At 46.6% G+C, this 22,482-nt stretch overlaps 1 protein-coding gene across 2 annotated transcripts in view; it reads right to left on the bottom strand.

Annotated features, from left to right (window-relative positions):
* Window positions 1-22,169, bottom strand: part of FRMD4B (FERM domain containing 4B) — a 100,479-nt gene extending 78,310 nt beyond the window's left edge. For both annotated transcript variants that reach the window (XM_040646786.2, XM_015293247.4), the window contains exon 1: window positions 22,070-22,169. The gene's annotated coding sequence lies outside the window, so the exon portion shown is untranslated. The remainder of the gene's footprint in view (window positions 1-22,069) is intronic.
* Window positions 22,170-22,482: the final 313 nt, after the last annotated feature.

Raw genomic sequence — 22,482 nt, forward strand, 5'->3', positions numbered from 1 at the left:
AGATCCAGCCCTCACGCTGGGGGATTTGTTCCATTTTGTGTATTTATTTTCTTGGTAAGATCTTACTGGGTTGTCATTGACTTTGTATGGCAGTTTATTATCAAAGGTTCATTAAGGTCAGGAAAGACCTCTAAGATCATCCAACCATGCCCACTAAACCATGTTCCTACACTATTAGGAAATATACTCCTTTAAATCACTATCCCCATGGAAAATTCTCCCCCAAGGTTTCAACAACCTCTAGTTGAACTGATTTGCTTCTACCATCACTTAATCAGTATTTCAGACCGACCTCTTTCTGATGGCATTACGTGAAGAACCAGAGCCCTGAAGTTACCTGGAGCCTCTCCCCATCCATCCATCTCTCAAATGGCAGCAGAGCCCAGCCCCATACACAACCCAACCCCCTGCCTTTTGATGGACCAAATTCAGATCTGCTATAGACCGAGATATGATAAACCAGTAGCTAACAGAAGAAAATTGCTTTCAGACTAGAAAGGAACATAATTAAAAAAAAGAGGAAAAAGCACAAAAGAACCTTAACAGGATGATTTTCCTCTGTATTTTACAAGCCGCTCTCTGCTCTTCAAGGCCACCATAGTCCCAGTTACACACCTGAACAAGCCAAATCCAAAGTGTCTTTGCAGCTAAAGAATGAAGTAATTCTCTGAGCAATTCCCTGTGAGAATTGGTCCCCTCCACAGCCACTATACAATTAGTGTCCTCCTGCTTTGTGTATTTTAAGAGCCCTCCCTATCTGTCTGTTTCTGCATCAGCAGATTTTCAGTGTGTGGAAGCCAGGGTTTGTTTCATAAGCATTTTGCCCATCTGTCCCTTAATTCTCCTGAAATCACAGCAAGACAACAGACAGAGGTCGTGCTCTGCTCTGTTACTAGAAAGTCAGCCCAGAGCTACAACGCTGTGGGAAAGTACTCTCTGGGCACAGTAGCACATGAAGTCATCGTTTGAGGCACCTGCAGCAGCTTCAGTACTTGGGCAGAATGAAATCCAAGCCCTTCCAGAGCTATTTTAGCTCTGCTTGGACAGGGATTTCCACTCAGACACTTATGTATAGATTAGAAATGAAAAAAACCCACACCAAGCCCATTTGAGTTAAATGGCATCCCATCCATCCCATCCGTTTTTAAACAATGCTCTCATGCCAAAACCTCTGCTGGGATTTTTATTTTATTTTCCAATTCCAGTAATGCAGCAGTGCATATTGATTCAGAAAGACTGGACAAGGCTAAGTAAGCAGGATGCAGGGGCAGCCAGGAAGAGCTGCAGAGAGAAGGGACTGCGCAAAAACACCACTTCATTACTGGAAGATCAGAGAGCCCATCTCCTCCCTTGCTTGAATGGCAAGCTTCCCATCAGTTTAAAGGGAGCCCAAACCATTTCTGCCATAAGGAAGTCTAGGTGAGCCTAAATACAAAAGAAAAACCAGCCCATGTTATCTAGAGGATAACTTTTACTCCAAAGAATGTTATACAGCACACACTTCATCTCACTGAAAAACGTGGCTGCATTCTGGGTACACAATCTCCTCAAGATCCAAACATTCTGGGTGGGTTTCCTGGAAGTCCCTCCAGCACCCTCCATATGGCAATGCAGAACATCCCCAGCTCTGCATTGCTACACAGCACCCAAACCTCATTTCTGTAATGGCACAAACCACCAATCCTCTCCTTGGAACAGGACTATTTTATTATCTACAAGCCAGAAGGAAAAAAAAAAAGAGTACAGGGAATGGATTAGTGTTAGAAATTAATTAAAACATAATGCCCAAACAAATGAGTTACATCCCAGTTTATTCACTGCATCCCAGAGGGAGAATATCCTTCTTATCAGAACAGCTGAGAAAGTGAGGACAAGTCTAATAAAAAGGCAAGCTGGGCTTCCGAGAGTTGTTATTTTTAACTAATTCTCCCTTTTTGTTCCATGTTATTTTAATTAAAGGGTTGAGATTGCATTAAGAGCCCAAGCTTGCAGTAGCATTAATCTGCAGTGCACTGCAAAGCAGTGAGGGCTTGGCTGAAGTCGCCAAGCATGATTTCTAAAGAGGCTGTTCTGGTGCACGGAGCAAAGCATGTTAGGCTGGGAGAGAAAAGCATCTCCTCAAAGCCAATATCTGTCATGTAGATCGAGTCATCTCCTTACCTGCCAGTCCCCCCACTGCCAGCACACATTATGCACATTATGCATTTTATGAAGTGCAAAGCATTCGTTCCAAGATGAAGCAAGATTTCAATTTCAAAGGTCCTTGTAAGAAACACAGCACTTCCCACAAATGACAAAAGAGAACCTCAGAAAACACGCAGCTGAAATGGAAAGGGGAAAGAGGGAAGAGGAAGGCAACCACAGGCAGCAGCAGCAGCACCTAACCACAGTGCTAGCAAAGTCAGAGCTGTTCAACACAGTCAGAGCCCATCCCCTTGGCAGCTCACTGAAGCTGCAGGAATCTGCCCCCAAAGCTCCCCAATATCTATATTGGAGATCATACAGCCATCTAGTAGATCAAATTAACACTACCCAAAAAAAAAGCCTTGCTTTGATTAAGTTGCTCACGGGGAATGACATAATTATGGGATAAAAGACAAAGCTCTGTCTGGGATAAGAACACAAAGTGAGAGACACATGATAAACTGTCACTTGGGTTTCTTTCCATTTGCCTTTGGAGGTTTACATGCCCAAGATTTCCTCAGCTACCCTGAATGCTACAAACCTACCAAACAGGAGAACATCTGCTGCAGTATCAGAACGCCCAGAGGTTGGAATTCAAGATGCACAAAGAGAAAACAAAGCCAGAGGGGTCTACTGCTTGGTAAAACAGCAAATGTTGAAGGTCACCATTCCCCATCATTAGCAGGGAGGGCAGGAGCTTGAGCGTCCAGAACAGACAGCAAGGGCGTATAAATATATTTTTAGGGCACAGACCAACCACTAAATGATGGGGTCAGGACAACAACTTCCTCTGAGGACTGACCAGCCCACAGTTGATCTGTATCAAGACAACTGTTAGCTGACTTCCAAGCTGTTACTTCCATCTGCCTCCACCCAGACGGACAGCCAAGCTCCTGGCCCAAGCACAGCCCCCACCCACAGGCAATCCTCCCTTCCTTCCACAGCCCACCAGGCGTTCCCTGCTGGGGGTGCACATTCCAGTGCTGTCCTGCAGCCAGATTTAAGCAGCCCTGCCTCACTTTCTGCAGCACAGAGGGGCATTGGTCCAATGGGATCTTTCTTCCCATTAGCGGAAGATGAGAGGACTGTTTCACTGCTTCCTCCCTAAGCATCACTAGGAGATCAAGGGCTACCCAGCCTTGTGGCAGAGCTGATTAGCACCCAGAAAGGGCTCAGGTGTTTCCCACCTAGGGACTGCTCCCACCCCACCTGCTCCATCCCCTCAGGGAGCAGAGCTCTGTCCTTGAGAGCAACTTCCCCAGCTGCACACTCAGTGCTCACCAAGGACTCCTGCTGCATGTTCTGAATCACTCAGCAGCCAGAGAGGAATGAGAACAGGAGCTGTTCTACACTGGGATGGCAGTCCTGGAGCACAGGACATGATGCGAACAGGGCTGAATTACATACTGATGTTCAACTTCACTGCTCTATAACACTTCTCAGAAGATCAGATCAGAGTTAACATTTTGCAACTGAATTGTCACAAAAAAAAAAACACACAGTAAAAACCACATTCAACAGCTACTCCTTTTAATAGTAAAGTATTTTCAACAAAGCCACTTTCCTACTCCATTTCACAGGCGCATCACAGGCCACCATGCATAGAACAGTGGCATAGCAGAGGGACACCTGCATCAAATGCAGCTGCATGAGGTAGTGCTCAGGAGGAGAGTCCTTCAGCTGGTTTGTACATCATCCCCCTGCTCCTCCTCCCACAGCCAGTTCAGCAGTATTTGATCTACAGAAATCCCTGAAGGCAGTTATAATACTTTCAGCAAAGACAAATATGCTCAGCTTCGGCATGTGAAAGTGGAAGTGCTTCTTCAAACCTATGTACCGAGCCAAAACAGAAAACACTTGTCTCAAAGCTAGGCTGTAAGTGCTCTTCCATCACTTGGAAGACCTTCTTCTGGCCCTCCCTTCTTCCCCTCTTGGAGGAGCTGAGGCACAGATCAGCCCGGCCCTACACGCAACACAGAGCTGGGAGCACAGCCACAACTGAGCCCACTGCCCCATCCCATGAGCAACAAACACCTCCAAGCTTTGCTGCAGCAGGGCTGAAATAGCACACACAAGACAAAGCCTGCAGTAATCCTGCTTTTGCAGCTAGTTTTGTTACTCTGTGCACCAAACGCTTTTGGGAAGATCTCTGACGTAGGCTCTAGGTCCATTTAACAATCCAACTAATCACTGTATTTCATTTCTCAGGCTATTACAGTGTAATGGAGCTGTGGCTCCCTGAGCTTCCTAGCACCTGGCAAGAGCTGGTTTGTGCCAGCACAGCAAGCCCACCACCTCCACCAGCCAGGCCCCAAACCCAGCGCATGTCTCGGGAATGGGATCCCTGCTCTGCCCCCAGCACCCAGAGGGACAGTTGCCCACTTTTTCATATTCCCATTTCTCCCAGACAACAGAAAACCACTTAGATGTGTGCATGCATAAAACAAGCTAATTACTGGCCTCGGCCCAGATCAGTGATATCAGCACATCTCAAGCAGCGATGCAGCAGCTCCACATGCTGTGCTGCCAGACTTGCTCCTTCCAAGAAATCCTTAACTCCCCACAAGCTGTTTAGCTTCCTGCTGAGGAGATCCTTCCAAAACCCAAGCTCTGGGAGGACTTGTTTCCAGCCAGAAGCACCCAGAGCACCTGCAGCAGGGCAGGAACCAGCACTGCACCCAGCAGCAAGGAGATGAGCATCTGCCCCAGCAGGCAGAAGGATGGGCAGGACAGCACAGAGGAGATGAGCTCCCCACTCCCACTCAGTGCCCACCCATTCTGCAGGCACAGAGCAAAGGCACGCCAGCCATCCATCCACCTGTGCTTCATACAGACATCTAGTCCCAGAGGTCATCATCTTTAAATTCAATTACAAGTTCTCCAGCTGCGTGGAATATTTCTTCCAGACAAGATAAAACAATTGAGTTTCAAGTACTCATTTTTCGTTCGCATGTTTGGATATGGGAGCAGCACTTTGCTGTTCTTCCATCTCCTGCCCATATAGCCCATCTCCACGGGGTCACAAAGCACTGGGTCAGGGAGGGTCCATAGGTCAGCAGAACCAAATGATGCGACAGTGTTTTGGTGCTGCTGGGCTAATGAAGCCACATGCTTCATTATCTACAGATGCACGGACCCAGTTTTTATCTGGTTATGGATTTTTTTTTCCTTCTCCAAAAGATTTAAAGCAACAAAGAGCACAAAGGGAGAGGTGGGAGGACTGCAGCAGCACAAGGGAGATGAGGAACCCGGGCTCCTGCTTTTGATGCTTTGATGATCACGTCATTGCAATTACTATGTTGAGGGCTCTGCTGTGTCACTAGTAAATAAATCATCTAAGGGAATTAACTGTGCGAGGAGCTTGCACCACAAGTCACTGCAGGTAAAAATGATAAGAGAAGTCACAGCACTTCAGAGAGGAAAAATTCTAACATACCAGGAAAACAGAGTAATGTATACTTGGAAGCATTGCTCTGACTAACACAGAGCCTGGGTAGGTGCCTGAGCAGGGAGGATAATGGAGACTGCTCCAGCCATGCAGCTTTGGGGAAATGAAGCCATCAATTAATCATGTGTACTCGACTGCAGACACAAAGAGGATGAAGAACCAGAGAGTATTTGTCTTCTATAGGGAAATGTCTGGCACTCAGCCTTCTGAAAAAGCCCCTTCTGATACCGAAGACACAATACAGTAATTATCTTCATTTAAAAAAAAATAAATCTACATAATATATTGCCTCTTCTCCCCGTTCTCCTATCACAATAAATGAACTGATCCATAAACACAACGACTACACAGCATTTCATACCTGACTGTGTCTAAGAGTGATCCAAAGTAAAACGCCATCCCGAAATACCTGAGAACGATCAGTCGATTCAAGTCCCCTGCCATGACTGATGCCTGTTTTATAGGTGAGCAAAAAAACAAACACAATGGTTAAGCAACTTGCCCATGACCCCACAAATCACACCAGCACTGGGGGCAGGGCTCAGGCTGCCCCATGGATCTTTGGCCATTCTGGGCTCTGCAGCTTTACCTTTCCCTCTCCCTCACCCATCTGCTGTCCCCCAGCCTCAACCAGGTCTGATTTACCCCAAGCTGCTGCCCTCAGAACCTCCATTCATCTCTTCTTCCACACACTTCCAGCCCACAGGCTCCAGAAATGCTTTCTGCACACCTACTTTGCAATTCAGAACATCCTTGAACTCCTCCATCAGCTCCGTATTTGCCTATAATCCCCTCTGGATCTAAAATGTTTATACAGTATTACTTGCAAGATTTAACCCAAAGATGATTAATTAGGTTCTGTGATTTTTGGCTTCGTTTTGATTTCAAGACAGTAACAGAAAGCCTGGATTTTAATATCTTATGGACTTTGCCCTGAATCAAAGCACTTATGAGTCTGATGAACTGATTTATAGCCTTGAAGGAGACTCAAGGTTTTGCTCCACTTTTATCTACCCCCTCACTTAAGCCCACTTAGCATCAGTGGGAGCACATTCTATGATCACATTCATAACAACTGTATCATGTTTATTTCAGAGCAAAACCCAGCCTGTCCCACTTGCAACTACTTAAATCTCAGTCCTACAGCAGAAGAATGAGTTGTAGCAAGGCCAACGTGACAGCACCCAGCAGTGCAAGCAGCACAGCTCCTGACCCTGCACCCACAGTGCAGGGATGCAAAGGGTTTGCAAAACACACATAGCTCACAGCTGATGCAGTTTCCCTTAGTCCTCCCAAGGAAGGTGGTTTCGTATCTCAAAACCTGGCTCCTGCTCTACAAGAAACCTTACACCTGGATGGAACCCAATCCACTTGAAGCTCCCTCTGGGCAAGAGCCACTGGCTAATGCCATCATCTTCCCTGCAAGAGCGGTGTTTAATATCACTGCACCTTTGATCACCTTTAGTTCCTCAAACTGATGCAGCAGCAGAGAAGCAAGTCATTCCACTCCCATGAACCTGTATAACAGAATGCTTCTAAAGAGTAATTTGTCAGAACACTCAAGAAAACCTTCCCTGCAAGAAGCCTTACCTCACTGAAAGTCAACACACTGGTGAGCTATACCCAGCATGGCAATCTGAGGGCATTTCTCATATCACAGTACACTTTCCCACTCCACTAAAAGCAATGTGAGAAGCTGCCCAACACCACAGAGCCTGAGATATGACCCAAACCAATTCCATGCCAGCTTTGAAAGGTGGCTGCACTGCATTGGGTCCATGCAGCACCACTGCATAGCACAGCACTGCACAGCCCTCAGCCACAGCTCAAGGACCAGCAGAGCAGGCACAGAGCAGCCCAGCTGCAAGATGCATTAACAGCTCCCAAACCCTGGGAATGGCCTTGATCAGTATTCCCTGCAGGGACTACTTTCGCCGCAGAAAATGAGTTTATTATTTATAGTAGGAAATAAAGTGGCTCTCTGCAGCTGAGAAAGCCACTTTCAATTTTGGACGTCTTGATACAGTGCGTTATGCAAATGCTTTCTAGACACACACAGGATTGCCACCATTCTAAGAAAACTTCCCAGTGTTTAGCCATAATGACAAACTTTTTCCATTAACTTCAACAGCATCAGGGTCTGAACTCTAAGTCCTCTACATGCTTACAATGGGTGACAGCCAAGTTTGCTGTAGAAGAAGTTAGCTTATGTACTACCCCTCCCCTTCAGAAGGATCTGGGAATCCAGGACAGCACACTGGTTATGGGAACACACCAATGGCCTCAATTACTTAGAAATAAGTGATAGAGTGACTGTGTGGATTTCCAGACTGGACAGGACATTTTGCAGGAGAAGGAAAGCTTCCCAAAGTATCGTTCCCCAAGGAAAAAAGAACCTTAAAAAAAATATATCAGACAGACTATAATAATACTACTGTTGAAAAGACATGAGGCAATGCAAAGCAGCACAGATACAGTCAAGTGAGCCCCAGACAAGGATCAAGTCAGGAATGTAAAAATCTGACCCCTCTGTAACGCAAACACTAATCACAGCAGGGCTATAATGACTTAAACTGTAATCCAGGATTCTCACCTTTTTTTAGTGTTGGGAGGCACAAAGCCTTAAGGCCCAGCAACTCCCAAGGGGCTCTATTTCAAACCACCCTTACTACAGGGAACTGTTACACAACATTTAAAAATAAGTAGTACTGGGAAAAAGTCAGATGACTTTATGACTCCCAGGCCATGATGCAATGATGCAGCAAGTGCAAATTGGGCCAATGTCCCCAGTTCTGGCCCAGAGAAAGGCACCCTCTGAAGTATATGGAAGCAGAATATCAATTGAAGAGGCAGGAAAAAAAATAAAGTTAAAAATCCACAGCTACTGGCAAAAGAATAAGAGGGAAAAGGACAGGCATGGCTGCGGTAGAGTAAAAAGAGAAAATACTTCATTTTATTTTAAATGGAGAACATTAAAATACATACGGAATTACACACAATATTCTCCCTTGGGAAACTGAAGTTTATGCCTGGTCTGCACACGAGGATAACACAGCTGTGACAGAGCACGCCTGTAATTAGGTCTCTGTTGTGCCATCAACAAACACAGCCTTTATGAACATGCATCCCCAGAGATGCGAATCCCACGCATCTACAGCTGAGAGCTCATCCATCTCCCATTTACAGCCCTTCCGTCCTCTGCATTTCATTTTGGGTTTGATTATGAGATGCTCACAAGAATCTATTAAGTAGAATGAAGAACGAGCGGCAGAACTAACCAGCAGCAAGGGCTGTACCCATCTCTGCCAACAGCACTGCAATGCTCTGCTTGCCAGTGGGGCACCAGTTGCCCCATCACTGCTTTGGGGGTCTTACAGTGTAATTTTGCATTGCTCTCACTGCAAGTCCAAGGAGGGGAATGATGCCACTGCTGAGGATGCACGTGCTTCAGCTGTAGCATACAGCTTGTTTTCTACCCAAGACCCACTGACCTGCCAGGGAGGCAGAGGCTTCCCTGGGAGCACAACATGCAGTGTATTCCTGCTGCTATAAGCTCCCCCTCCATATAAATGCACAGCCAGGCATAGAAACAACTGTTTTTGTGTCTACATATGTTTTGGCTCTTTCCTCTGCAGGGAGAGCCTAAAATGTGGAGGGAAAAGATGACTTGAGAGCAAAGATAAGAAAGCAACAGAAAAACCAAAAGACGCCAAGGGGGCAGGGCTGTGGATAAGCTGTATTCCAGCAGCAGAGCTCTCCATACCCAGCGTCATCCACAGGAACAGCATGCATGCACCAGAGTAATGTGGCCGTAACTCACAGAAACATCACCAAACAACCATTTTCCTGCTTACTGCAAATAGCTCCTAGTACAATTCAGCAAAGACACAGAATGGTCTGTCATATTTCTCCTCCTACAGAGCAGCAACATCGTTTTATTCAATGGTTGTTCATTGTTAAGTTGGAGCTGACTTAGATTTTTCTGTAATAGAGCTCACAGGAGCACGCTACTTGGCCAGATAGCTCCAAATGGCTTCAGATTTCACAAAGCATCTCTGATGATAGCACCTCAGCAGCATCCCCCGTAACAGCATCGACGTGCCCAGAAAGCCTCAAGAATTCATATTCCATTTAACACCACAGGACATTAAACGATCGGCTTTCAGAAGCACAAGGACACCAGAAGGCAGCCTCCTTACAATGCTGCTGTGTCATCGCAGCTGCCTGCCCTGGTGGTTAGATAGATGAAAAGTCCCACACGCAGCCATGCCGTTATTCCTGCACATTGGGCAGCCTTGGCATTGCCTGGTGTGGTTTATTTTCCCAGTATTTGAGTCAACAAAGAATTGTTTGTCAGAAGAATATTTGCATGATACTGATTGAAGCCATTCATTCACACCTTTAGAAAGACTGGCAGTGCTTATTTCGCGCACGAGGTCTGCTTTTTCCCCTTTATTCAGCAATTAAGTCTTCTTCCAGCACACGATACAATTCTTACCTCTCTGAAGCAAAGACGTGAGAATACTGGGTCTTTATCCAAGAGAGCTTTAAGCAACTCGGTACCTGAGCTCTCAGCCACTCAACACTTCTGGACATGGAGCTCATTTCTATCTCAAATGAGAGCTGAGAAAACTTTCTTGGGAAAAAAAAAACCACCCAAATGAGCACACACGGCTTTGGGAACAGCAGTTCCTGAAGCAGCCAGTGCTGGACGCTGTTGGAGACAGAGCGTTGCTACAGCTTTCATTGGGGACTTAATTTTGTACGAGGTTTTCATTAACTTCACAGCAGCCAAACGGAAAGGGCATTTAAGACGAGAAGCACAAATTTCACGGTGCACCAACACAGCAGCACAGGGCTCACTGCAGCCTAAGCGTGACAAATTTCTTAAGTCTCTGGGCATTTGCACAAAGGTAGGAGTGCTTGTTGCCTCTCATTTAAATGACCCCCTAATGGTACTGATAATGGTTCATTAGCTAAGGGACAGAGCGCTTTGCTTTGGTACAGTGTCCGACATTCTCGGCCCATAGGTAAAGTCGCCAGACCCATTCGCAGGGCACATAGAGGGCCATTCGTTTTTGGATCCCAACCCTTCCTCCTGCCAGTGCCCACTGCAGGTTAGGAGCTAATTCATGACAGTTCATTAGGCTACTGTAACTCAGGCAGCAGCAATTCCAGCTGTAACCTTCCTAAATGAATTCTTCAGAGACACCACCCCACCCTTGCAAAAAAGGTAATTAAGGATTCTTTAGCCTGCTCCCAGAAGATCACAAGGCAGATGCTGTCAGACAGGTTTGCTTTCTGTTATTACCAATTTTAGCAGTAATTTTTTTTCCTCTCCTAATCCCATTTTGAATATCAGGTGCTCACCCAGACTTGTACTGAAATGAAATAAAGAGGATTATGGTAACCACCCAGGCAGCAGTGCTGCTTGAGATGGAGCCTAGAGGACAAGACAATTAACTACACCAAGATAAATTGCTCTCCCCGACATTTGGAGGACATATTCCTCCAAAGCCTCTCATCGGTCCTCCAAATATTTGCTCAAGTTCTATGTTACATTCACAGTTCATTTCCCAAGGGAATGATGAGCATGCAGAACACATCCCATTGCCAAGTGTTGTCTTCAAAATCTGGGTAAATACTGGCACATTCCTGTCCAGCTCCATCAGTGTGGGTTCTGCCCTCAGAAGCAGAGCTCAAGGAACAGCTGGCTCTCACCCTGCTGCCCTGCTTTCACTAAAATCAGAGACAGCACAACTGATTTTATCCTCTGCTTGCCAACATCGTTAAACCCTCACAGGGGACACAGTCATCCCACTCAATGATTAGCCAAAAATGTTATTTAGAGAAAAAGGGTGGCTGTGAACTTGCCAAGATGTTCTAACACTTTTAAAAAAAGCCTTAATGTGAAAGGACTAAACTTTATATTAATGAAGCCATGCTTGTGTTCTATTACTCTATTCTGAGTCCATTTACATCCACAGCTGACTTAACCACTTTGCAAGAGATCCTGTACTGAGCAGCACAAGTGGTTGGTTAGAGGTATCTGAGCACATAGAGCTTGCAGTTCATTTACAGGCCAAAAAGCAAGGTACAATACAGAATTGTCTGCAGAATTCCCTAACATGAAGCAAATCAGCTTTCTGCTCTATCACTGGTGTGCACAGGGCCTCCACAAGACATGGCTGCTCGCACCCAGACCCTGCAGGGCACAGCTCTGTGTCTCCATTCAAACCCAGCTACAGACTATTTTAAAACCATTTTTGCATCTCTATTTTGTATGAAAACAAATGCAATTCAATTTAACATGCACCTGTTAGGAACGCTGGGAGCGCAGTGGTTAGAAGCATCACCACCTCATTTTCAGAGGAGGTATTGCAGTAACAGTGATATTGCTCACCTGTAATAACACTGAGAACTTACTGCACGGTGGTTGGCTTGAATGTAATTTTTGCTCCCATTCTGACCCACTCTCCCCCTCAGGTACACATCACAGCTTCAGAGAAATTGCTTGCTTGGAACAACTGCACGCTGAAGGGACAAACAAAACTTTCAAAACCTTCTGTTTATGCTAATGAAGGGCATAAAACACCACCAAAAATACCTCCGAACCTCCCTCCTACTTGAGTCACATACCCTACCTTACGCATAACAAAGGTGTGGGATAATAAATCCAGATGCAGCACAATAAAAAGCTAAGCAAAAAAAAGTCACAAGAAAACAACTGATAGGCACATATGTACACAATTACATGGACAAATGTATGGCTCAAACCCCAGGCCAGTCCCTAGGAGTGAGACACTAACACTGAGAAACCACCTGAGGTCAGAGAATTCCACCCATGTGGGTCCCCATGGTACCTCTGGTCCCAAACACCATCTGCTGTAAAGCCTTGGACATTCTCCTGCTTGCTTTCAGCCAATGTTCTGGTGCCTGGCAGGGACTTCTCTGCAGAATTCCCTAACATGGAGCAAATCCAGATCAGGAAAACACCCGTTTTCTCAGCTTTCTGCACTATCACTCTTATGTTGCACTGAGCAGCTCTCCCACGCTGATGTTTGCACCTGCCTAGTATTGCCGTTACGTTTCTTTGCAGTGCCCTTCTGAAGCCTTGCCTATAGGGAGTGAATGGCATAGATGGCCTGAGAAGAAAAGGCCCACCAGCCTGAGGTGATGGGCACTGCTGCTAAATCTGCTCTTACATCTGTCTTGCCCCAGAGGCAGAGCACAAGCTACAGCCAGGTGTTGATTCATCTGCTCCAGACTTCTTTGCCAAACAACCTCCCCTCCTGCAAAGCCTTTCATTCTTTTCCAGAAGCATTAGATATCAGTGCTCTGGGAAGAGCAGCACCCGGCACCTTATCAGCCATCTCTTCCTGCACAGCAGGAGTTTCCACCCCCACCTCCCCCAGGAGGCACTGCTGCCCCACAGCCTCCCCATAGAACTGGAAGAGGCCCAGAGGGGTGAAGCTGCAGCACCCAGACCAGGAGCTGGGAGAGGTGCCTGGGGACAGCACAGATTTGCCCTCCTCTCCATCCCTCACTCACAAATTCCTACAACTCCTCTCCCTCCTCCCCATCTCAAAGAAGGAAATAAAATATTTCCTGTGAGAAAGGACCCAGCAACTTCAGTTTTGCCAACGCTTCATTTGTTCTTACAGACGTTACATCTGAAAGCTCTGCGGAGCACTGTTTTGCAGCCCGATGTCACAGACCCACATGGATAAAATGAAGCTCCTATCCCTAATCCTCCTGGAGAGGTGAGGAGGAGCACACAGCCAGGCACACAGTGGTCTCCTGTCTTCCTGCCCACGTGTGCTTATCTTGACACCAAGCAGTGAAGACACTCAGCAGCTCCAGCAGCGAGCAAAGAGTGCTGCTGTTGTTTCAGATTATCTGACACCAAGGCACCAGGCAGGAACTCCGAGCAGTAACATTTAAGAGGATGGATTGCAACTACAGAAGTTACCAAGCACGTTAAAAATAAAGAAAACAATAAATGTGATTTCTCATGCCTCCAAGCATAGGGTTGAGCCTGCAACTACTGCTCTCCACGTCCCTGGCACATCTCCATTCAGCTTTCACAGTTCAGGTCTCAGCTGAGAAAACACATCACATCTCCCAGGCCTGTGTTCATGCTTCTGAGCAGGTTGCAAAGCAAAGGAGCAGCACAACATCTTTGTTTGCCAAAACAAACTGCCACAACCTGCTCCCACACTGCCTTCAGCAGGACCACACAGCACAGCGATGGGCCAGGAGCAAGGTCAGACTGATCCCACTTACCTGGAACTACCAGACACAGCTTCCTAACAACGAATGGTCACTCAGTCTGTTCCCTGCAGCATTTCCATGCTTGCCACTCAATGTGTTCATTTCATACTTGGTTTTTCTTCTGGCTGCTGCTCCCAGCACAGCCCCACCCCATTGCTTTTCTTGACCTTTTTCCCCTATGTTTCGTTTTAGCAGGACAAGACACCAGAACAACACCAGCATGCAAAAACAACAATTACCACTTTGCAGAGGAAGCACCAGACAGACAGTCTACCACTAAAGCACAACCACGGAGACGGAGCTGGAGACAACAACTGCTGAGCAAACTGGGAGCCTTATTCCCAGTGCCACTGAAATCCCATGCACCCACTTTTTAGTCAAAACCAAAGATGACACTCCAGTGTGTTTGAATAAACATACCGTATCTCAGCTGCTGCCTGCTCCAGGCTTCATCCAAGCAATGTGGGAGAGATTGGGAAGCAACAACAAAAGGAACAACCAAAAAAAAAAACCTAAACAAAAAAAGAAAAACAGGGAAGGATTCCTCTGGCAGGAAGGAGGGAAGAGGTGCAGCTTGCCCTAACAAGCATATGACGCTGTGGCAGGGCGTAACTTCTGAAAGGGGAGATGTTAATGTATTGCTGAACACTGCTTCCACCAGGAATCAAAGCTGTACTGGGTTAAAAAAAAAAAAAACACCACAACAGATTCAGGCTGAAAATGACAGGGTTAAAATTACATCAGCTCCCCAGTGTTGAACTGAAGGCACCACGTTAGCAGCCAAGTTCCGTCAAGTCAGAAAGCTCAGTAAACTCAAACAGGGTTAACTCACTTCAGCTGAATAGCTTTTACTACAGATTTCTTCAAATACCTTTGTTATGAGAGCTGTTTATTTAACAATAAATCAAGACATATCTTATATGGCAGACAGCACAGCAGGGCCTGCTGGTTTCTTTCCCTCCGGTTTATTTTTTGTACTTCTCAACCTACCACAGACCCACCTCCCTCTTGGACTGAGAGAGGACAATGAAGAAATTCCCATCCCTAAAGATGATCCAAACAATTAACTTCATACATTGCATGGCTTCCTATAACAACAGTAGTAACAGACCAGTAGACGCTAAGATCTAAAAGTCAAGCAACTTTTGCAAGGGAGAAGTAGGATCTTCAATCACGCAATGATGCCAGTCCATACAAACACATCCCTCTTTCTTCCCCTCATCTGCTATCAGGTAGAGTTGAGAAAGCCCATTTTCTCCTTGTGTCAATAATAATCAATTCCAAGTGAGAAAGTGGGAAGCTCTGACATCAGCCTACTTCTTATCAGGTTCTTGCTACTGCCTATAGAACAGCTGCACGCACTGAACTTGCTGGCGTCCCCAGAACGTCTCAAGTTCACCAAGACCCATTTGCTTATTAGATTTCAACTTCCATTCACCTTCTGTTTCACAGAACGCTGTTATTAGATGACTCCCCTGTCGTTTAGCAGAGACTCAAATGCAACCCTTATGGCGATTTACTTGTAAGTGCAATGATGGCTAAAACGTGGAAAGTGAGTTATTCTTTTGCCAAGAGAGGCAGACTCACATGGTCACCATTAGGAAATACTGACAGATAAGCACATAAACGTTGCTCCGTGCCAGACAATGCATCAGCCTCAAAGCTGCCAAACAGACACCTCTGGAGCTTCCTACTTTTGACTCCCATGCAAGCAAAGTCAGGTTGTGCTGTAGAAGTGATTAGGAAAAGTCTCTCCTCCAAGCTTTTTCCCCTGCACAAGATCACAGACACTTAAGTCAAGAGCTGCAACTGGATTTCAGCATGGAGACAACAGGAGTTAAAGAAAAGTTCTGTTCATTACCTAAATCAGAAGTTGTTTTGGAAGACCAAAAAAAAAAGAGGACCTTCTGGACTCTACACAACACGTAGACATTTCTTCTCCATCCCATTAACAAGCACGTTCACAAGAAATGCCAGTTGTACTCTAATTGCTTAACTATTAGTCTCTACCAACTCTAAGATTTTTGATGTTTGGGGAAGGAAGCAGCAACTACAAACCACTGTTCCTCTTACAGTAAAGTTACACAGCTAATGTGGTAAAGGTAAGAAAGACTTCTACTGCAGCACATCCTTTGAGTTGCCATGTCTCACCCTCCTGCTCCATACATGGCTTTCATATGTGGTGCAGTCACTTTATTGAAAGAGTATTAGCAAAACATTGGTCATTGTAAGTTTTCTTTCAACCGGGTTCAGGCATCATTCCCGCAAATAAAGATATTTCCTTTGTATTAGGCACAAGAGGAAAATCAGTGTCAGAGTTAAATATGTTCAAATTGCTGGATCTACAATCTGGAGAGGTTATTAGTTTGCTTTCTAAACTAGGAACATAAGTCTGGACTTAAACAGAAAGAGCAAGGAGAGATTTGTCTTACAACCAAAGGAAAGCAAGGAGAAAACCGCCAAACCTTCATGCAATCGTAGCCCATCCCCGTACATCAGGGACTCATTTTTGGAGATGCTTCTCCAGCTCCAGACACATTTTCCTCCACTATTGCCTCTGGGGACAGACAGCATGACAGACCATGTCATAGCCTGTAATCTCATCCTCTTTTTAAATCTTCTGAGATTTCAGATGTTTTACCTTTAGGAACTGCTTTCCTTATAGCTTTGATTCAGACCAAGCTTTCTTGCACAACAGCTACTGAACACATACATCTGCTTTCCATAACAGCCAAGTGGGATTCTTGAGACTGATGCAGCAACCACGCTCCTATAACCTATGCATTTAGCACAGCAATGCCTCAAGAGGTATTATGTCACATAAAATCCATCAATATGCTATGATCTCAGCCTGAGGCTACATTACGGATGGCAACTGCCTTTTGCACAGTGCCCGGCCAGAACCAGAGCAGTGACCCTGGCAAGCTGCTCTCCTCCTCCTCCCAGCTTTCTAGGCTCCCTCAACCAAGCTGAGTCTGCTTCCTGCTCTAAAGCATCCCCACGTCCTTCTACCACCCTTCACCTCTCTGTTACCTGAGCCTTCCGCTGGTAAAGAGATGAGTAAATCAAGCATTGACATATGAAAGCACTCAAACTCTTTCCTCAGCAATAGACCATGCTGTGTTCTCTGGGCCAGGGCAGGCTGAGTCAAATGAACTCACTTTCCAAAATGTCCAGTAATTATTATTACTTACAGACTTCCTTCTAAACAAGAGAAAATAGTCTCTGCACCAAGAAAACTTGTCATATGTCTCCCTCTAATTCTCTTAGGGCTTCTTGAGAAAGATGGAAAAAGGATGCACAAGTTGTTCGCTGATGCCCATTTAATCCATTCATTTAAAAACAATCAAAATACACCAAGAGATTGTTTGCTAATCACACTGGGCTTCGTTTCAAGGGGGAAAAAGAAAACCAACTGGATGATCTTTTATGAATAAAGCTGGAACATGTGGGAACTGGTATTTCAGTACAACTGTGCAACTCTACTGCTCTGAAGCACACCAATACGGTATCCCAAGGAAATTCTTAAGTAACACTCCAGGCAAAATTCTGGCCTGAAGATTCCAATGACTTGCAAGAGGGTTAAGATTTCAACCTGGACTTTGTCTCATCTCCAGATTTTCTTACAGGATTTTTCAAGATTGAAATGCTATGAACGTTCTCTCTTAAAATGCTTGTAAGGATACAATAACTCTCCTGCTCTACAGAACATGCAGAAAAGTGTCTTATTTTTTTGCTTTGTTTCTGCTTTAAAGAACTAGGGAATTGTTTGTAATGCAATGCAAGGTAAAGTATTTGTTTCTAAAGCCATTTCTCCTGTATTAGGACCTGAAAAAATAAAGGATTAATTGTATGAAAGACATTCATCTATGGGGAGATCAACCAACCCATGGAATTCTCTTTCAAAGCAATTAAGCACAGCTCAAACATTAGCATGAGAAAAGCTGTAGGGCTGCATGTTTTACACATATTAGAAAGGGTTTGGGGTACCCACATAGCTCTACAAAGGCACGGCTGCAAAACAGAGCACGGGCAGGCTGCGACAATTTTAGCTGATGACTGTCAATCAATACCAGCTTACCGAGCACATACACACCCTTCAGACCAACCAAGCAGTGGCTGAAAGGATTCTCCTGGCACAGTACCCACACCACATCTCCAGCCACACCCAGCACTTATGGGATGCTGACAATCCAGCTGCAAATTGGAGGCACATGGTAGTGGCCATCACCAACAGAGGAACAGAAGGACCTCAGTGCCACAGTTTTGTGTATCTGAAGTTCTGGAGCAACCTTGTCATCTCTTGAGCAACCATTTCTGTAATGGTTTGGTAAACCGACCAACAACTCACAAGTTTGCTGTCATAGAACAGTTTCTTCTTCAGCATCTCTCTTTGTGCTGAAGTCCCCTTCCTTGGCGCTGAAGTTTTGACAGCTGCTGTAAACCTGAAACTCTCATCTGCTCTAATTTCAGATGACCTACAAGGAGTTTATTCTCTAAACAAAGAAGCCATCGCAACAGCAAATCCTTCCCCAACCTTGCAGAAGATATCTCTGTAGGCAGGCTAAGCAAAACCAAAGGGCTAACTGAAATTACAGCTTGCATGTCTACTATGTGCAGTCTATGTTCTCCAGCAATCACTGCAGTTCTGAAGAACCCACATTTTGGTGGTTTGTTGTGTTGCTTTAAAAAGCAAAAGAAAACCAAAACCCCTCCTTCCTGTAACAGTTCTGTGGTTCAGTGCTATAGGTTAACAGTTGCTGAAAACATTGATGCATTATGACTGGGTGCAAGAGGAAGGCTTGATGCTTTCAAGTGGCTGCAACCAAACAATACCAGATTTGTCAATGGCTTTTCATTGTTTTATTGGATGCAGACTGCTTAGCCTGCTTAAAAAATAAACATACATGCTCTAAGCCAGCCAAGGAATTGCTCCTGTAACTAATCACTGTCATACAACACCGATGGTGAGGTCTATGAGATAAGGCCATAGATCATTTACCAATAATGCCCAGCGACCTACTTACCATGCTAAGCTCTAGACTTAATATTCTCAGCAAACAGTTTTAAGCATGGACCAGTCTTGCAGCATATGGCATACTGCTGGTTTATCTGATGCCTGATTGCAAATGCAGAGGTGCCAGGCCTCTGCCTCCCTTCAAGCAGCCGTTCCTGCCACAATGTGGTGAGCTAAAGCTTGATCTTCCTTTATCTGACATCTAGTTGGGCTGCATAACGCTATAGCTAAATAAGACATTACTATTAAAGCTGGGCACAAACTGCTCCACCTAACAGTCAGGGCATGCAGCTTGCTGCACCCCATAATACCCTGTCCATGGCAGGGGGTTAGAACTAGATGAGTCCTATGATTCTATGATTCCAGGATTCTACGATACTCAGCTTGTCATGGCACCAAGACCCAGACCCAGGTACACAGGGTCCTAAGCCAGAGCTGCCTTACCCTGCCTCAAACCGTGTGGCAGCACACCCAGGGCTAAGAACAAGGCTCCCCAAACACGTTTCCCAGTTAACCACAACTCCCCATCCCTTTTGCTGCCCATTACATTCATGTAGCTACTGCAGCACAGCATCCAAGAGAAGAGCAGAAAGCAAACAAAACACATCGCAGCCAATTTGTATGGAAAATCAATTTAGTTCAGACATCTCATTAACCTCCTAACCTGTTCATCTCCCAGCTTCAGTTTATACCACCACTTGCTTGCAAATACATCTGACACGTTGGCCCACCATCCCTATTGGAAAATGCAAGAGTCACAGACAGAGCCCCTGGATCGCAGAGGACTACATTCACCCACTTCCTTGCACTCCTTGCCCTCCTCCCCATCCTTCAGGATATGCTAAGGAACACCGGCAGAAAACAGGACAGTGGACAGGAGACCCTTGAAAATTATACAGGCCCTGCAGTGGGCCTCCATTCACCCCCCTCTGCTGCCTTAATTACCAGAAGGTAAGGGCAGACTTGCAGGTGTGGATGGGCATGGGGAAAACGAGTTACAGAATGTGTCATAGCACAAATCTACAAAGAGCAGTTTCTAGAGATGAGATGCATTCACCGCCCTTACTCTGGGGAACAAGGCAGCAATTTCACTTCACCAGCCAGAAAATACCCCAGCTGCAGCCAGCACAAAGCCAGCATCCCCAGCAAATCACAGAACAGCTCTCACCTGCACATTAGACCTCAGGAATTCATTTATCCTGTCGTGTTTTCAAATTTATGGCATTCCAGGGCTTAATGGATTGAAAGGTTTCTGTACAATCGCTGCCTTTTGACTACTATGACATTATATATATATCTAATGGACTGAAGTGCACTTTCTTAGTAGGTTTTTTTTTTTTCTTCGACATGTTCCATACATCAGAAGCAAACTAAAGAGATCAAGTCTGGCACAGGTGCACCCATGAAAGTCCAAGGAAATCAGCAAGACAAGCCTTGGCATAAAACAGACCAACTGCTGAAGCCCACTCAGTTGCAGGGAATATAAATCTTGAAGGCAAGCATTGCTAACTCCTGCAGGATAAGCTTTTTTTTAAGAAAAGGGCAGCATAACTCAAGAAAGAGGGAACACAGCTGAGAACAGGCAAAATCTCCTGGATGCATTTGTTCCACCTCTGCATGAACCAGGCACAAGCACAGCGCTGCAGTCCTCCCCAGGCAGCAGAGCAGCTCTGCGGCCACTCCAAGGTCTTACCTGTTACAGTCACATAAAAACTCCTTAAAGATTGGACTACATCACTGTTGGGAGTCCTGCAAAAGTTACAGCAGCTCTTTGCTTACAGGATGGTGACCTGAAAAAACTCAAGCGGTCCTGCAGATGAAAGCCATCTGTGGGTCAGCACAGACACACAAACCCGTCCAAATGGGCACAAGACCCAACCAGCACGCTGCATAAGGGACACTTTCAGACACAGGCTCCTGACCTGGCTTCCCTCTACATCTCCTCCAGTCCCAACACGGGCATTGACCTTTCCCCCTCCAAGAATAAGGCATTAGATCTAAGTTTCCAGCAACATTCAACACAGCTGCAGAGCACCTCATCCCACATATGAAGAAAAGAGAGCAGTGTGGTCAAAATTAAAGCCTTAAGTTATTTCACATCATTAATAGTGGAGTTAGGAAGCCCAGTTTACAAGCACAGTGTGTTATATAAACTGACCCAAGGCACTGTGGAGGCCACCAGTAATCTCCTTCTGACCACACAGCAGCTTCTAAATGAAGTTGATTTCAACACAGTTTAAACCTCTTCATGGGCAACAGGAGTCAAATCGAATCAAAGCTGCTGCTCTTTCCACAGAGGAAAAAGGAGGATTCGCTCAAGTAGGAAGCTCTGGACTTTAAAAATCTCCAGGGGGGATGGAGACTGATGGGAAGGGTGACAAAACATATCAGGAGGGCTTCTGTGCTGAGAACCTGCAGTGAGGGCTGGAGGAAGAGCAAGGCAAGAGGAAGCAGACTAAGAACAATACAGGGAAAGGGGCTATTCTAGGAGAGGGGAGGAAGCAGGGGAAGCCAGGAAGGCAGCCACGGTAACACAAGCAGAGGAAGCCAACGGCAGGAACGTATTTCTGTCCAAACGTGCCCGTACACAGGCTGACGAGCCATGTGCCAGGCATAAACACATGGCTGCAACTCCTTTCTTTTAAAAAGAAGGGCAGGCACGGGGCAATGCAGAATGACAGCGCAGCATGTCCCATCCCGCTTCGCAGACTGTAAGTTAACGTGGGAATATCTCTCAGACCACAAGCCAACAAACGGCACTCATTGTCTGGCAGCGAGTAAATATTTGCTAGCAGCTAAGCCGAGAGTGAAATTACGGCAGCGACGCTAAATTTTTCATCATTCTCGGTGAGGAACCCAATCCTCCCGAGCCCTTCTAGATGTGCATCCCGTGACCCATCACCACCGGGATCCAGCACTCCACGCAACGCCGAACTCCGGCTGCGGGAGGGACCGCCGGGCAGCGATGCCCCCCAGCATCCCTTGCCCCGCTCCGGCCGGGCGTGGCCGTGGGGCAGCTCCACGCGCGGGGATCCGCAGCCCCGCGGGGGCACCGCTCTGCACCGCGCCCCGTGCAGCCGCCGCCCCAGCTCCGCTCCGAGGGGCTCCGCGGGGCACCCACCGCCCCGCTCGCCGCCCGCCCTTACCTTGGCTCCGGCGGGGCTCAGAGCACGGGGGCGGCCGGAGGAGCCCAGCCCGGCCCCGCCGCTCTCCTCGCATCCACGGCCGGGCCGCCCTCCCTGCGGCGACTGCTACCGGGGGCCGGGCTTAGCGCCGAGCCCTCCGCCCCCGCCGCGGGGTGGGTGGGTGCTGGAGAGGGCCGGATCCGACCCGGAGCCGCAGCCGATGCTCAGGGCATGGTTACGGCCCCGCCCGCACAAAGCCCCGCCGCCCCCAGGCACGGCCCCGCTCTCAGCCCCTAGGGGTCACCCCTCGCCCCGCCGCCGTACCCCCTTTCCAGCAGACGTGCCACCTCTTGGCTGCACGGCTTTCTGAAGGACAATGGGATTTGCCTAAATCCAGCCGTATCGGTTCAGGAGGGCCCTTTGTCATCCTGGCG

This window comes from Gallus gallus, chromosome 12 (assembly GCF_016699485.2).
Source record: "Gallus gallus isolate bGalGal1 chromosome 12, bGalGal1.mat.broiler.GRCg7b, whole genome shotgun sequence".
Classification (NCBI taxonomy): Eukaryota; Metazoa; Chordata; class Aves; order Galliformes; family Phasianidae; genus Gallus; species Gallus gallus.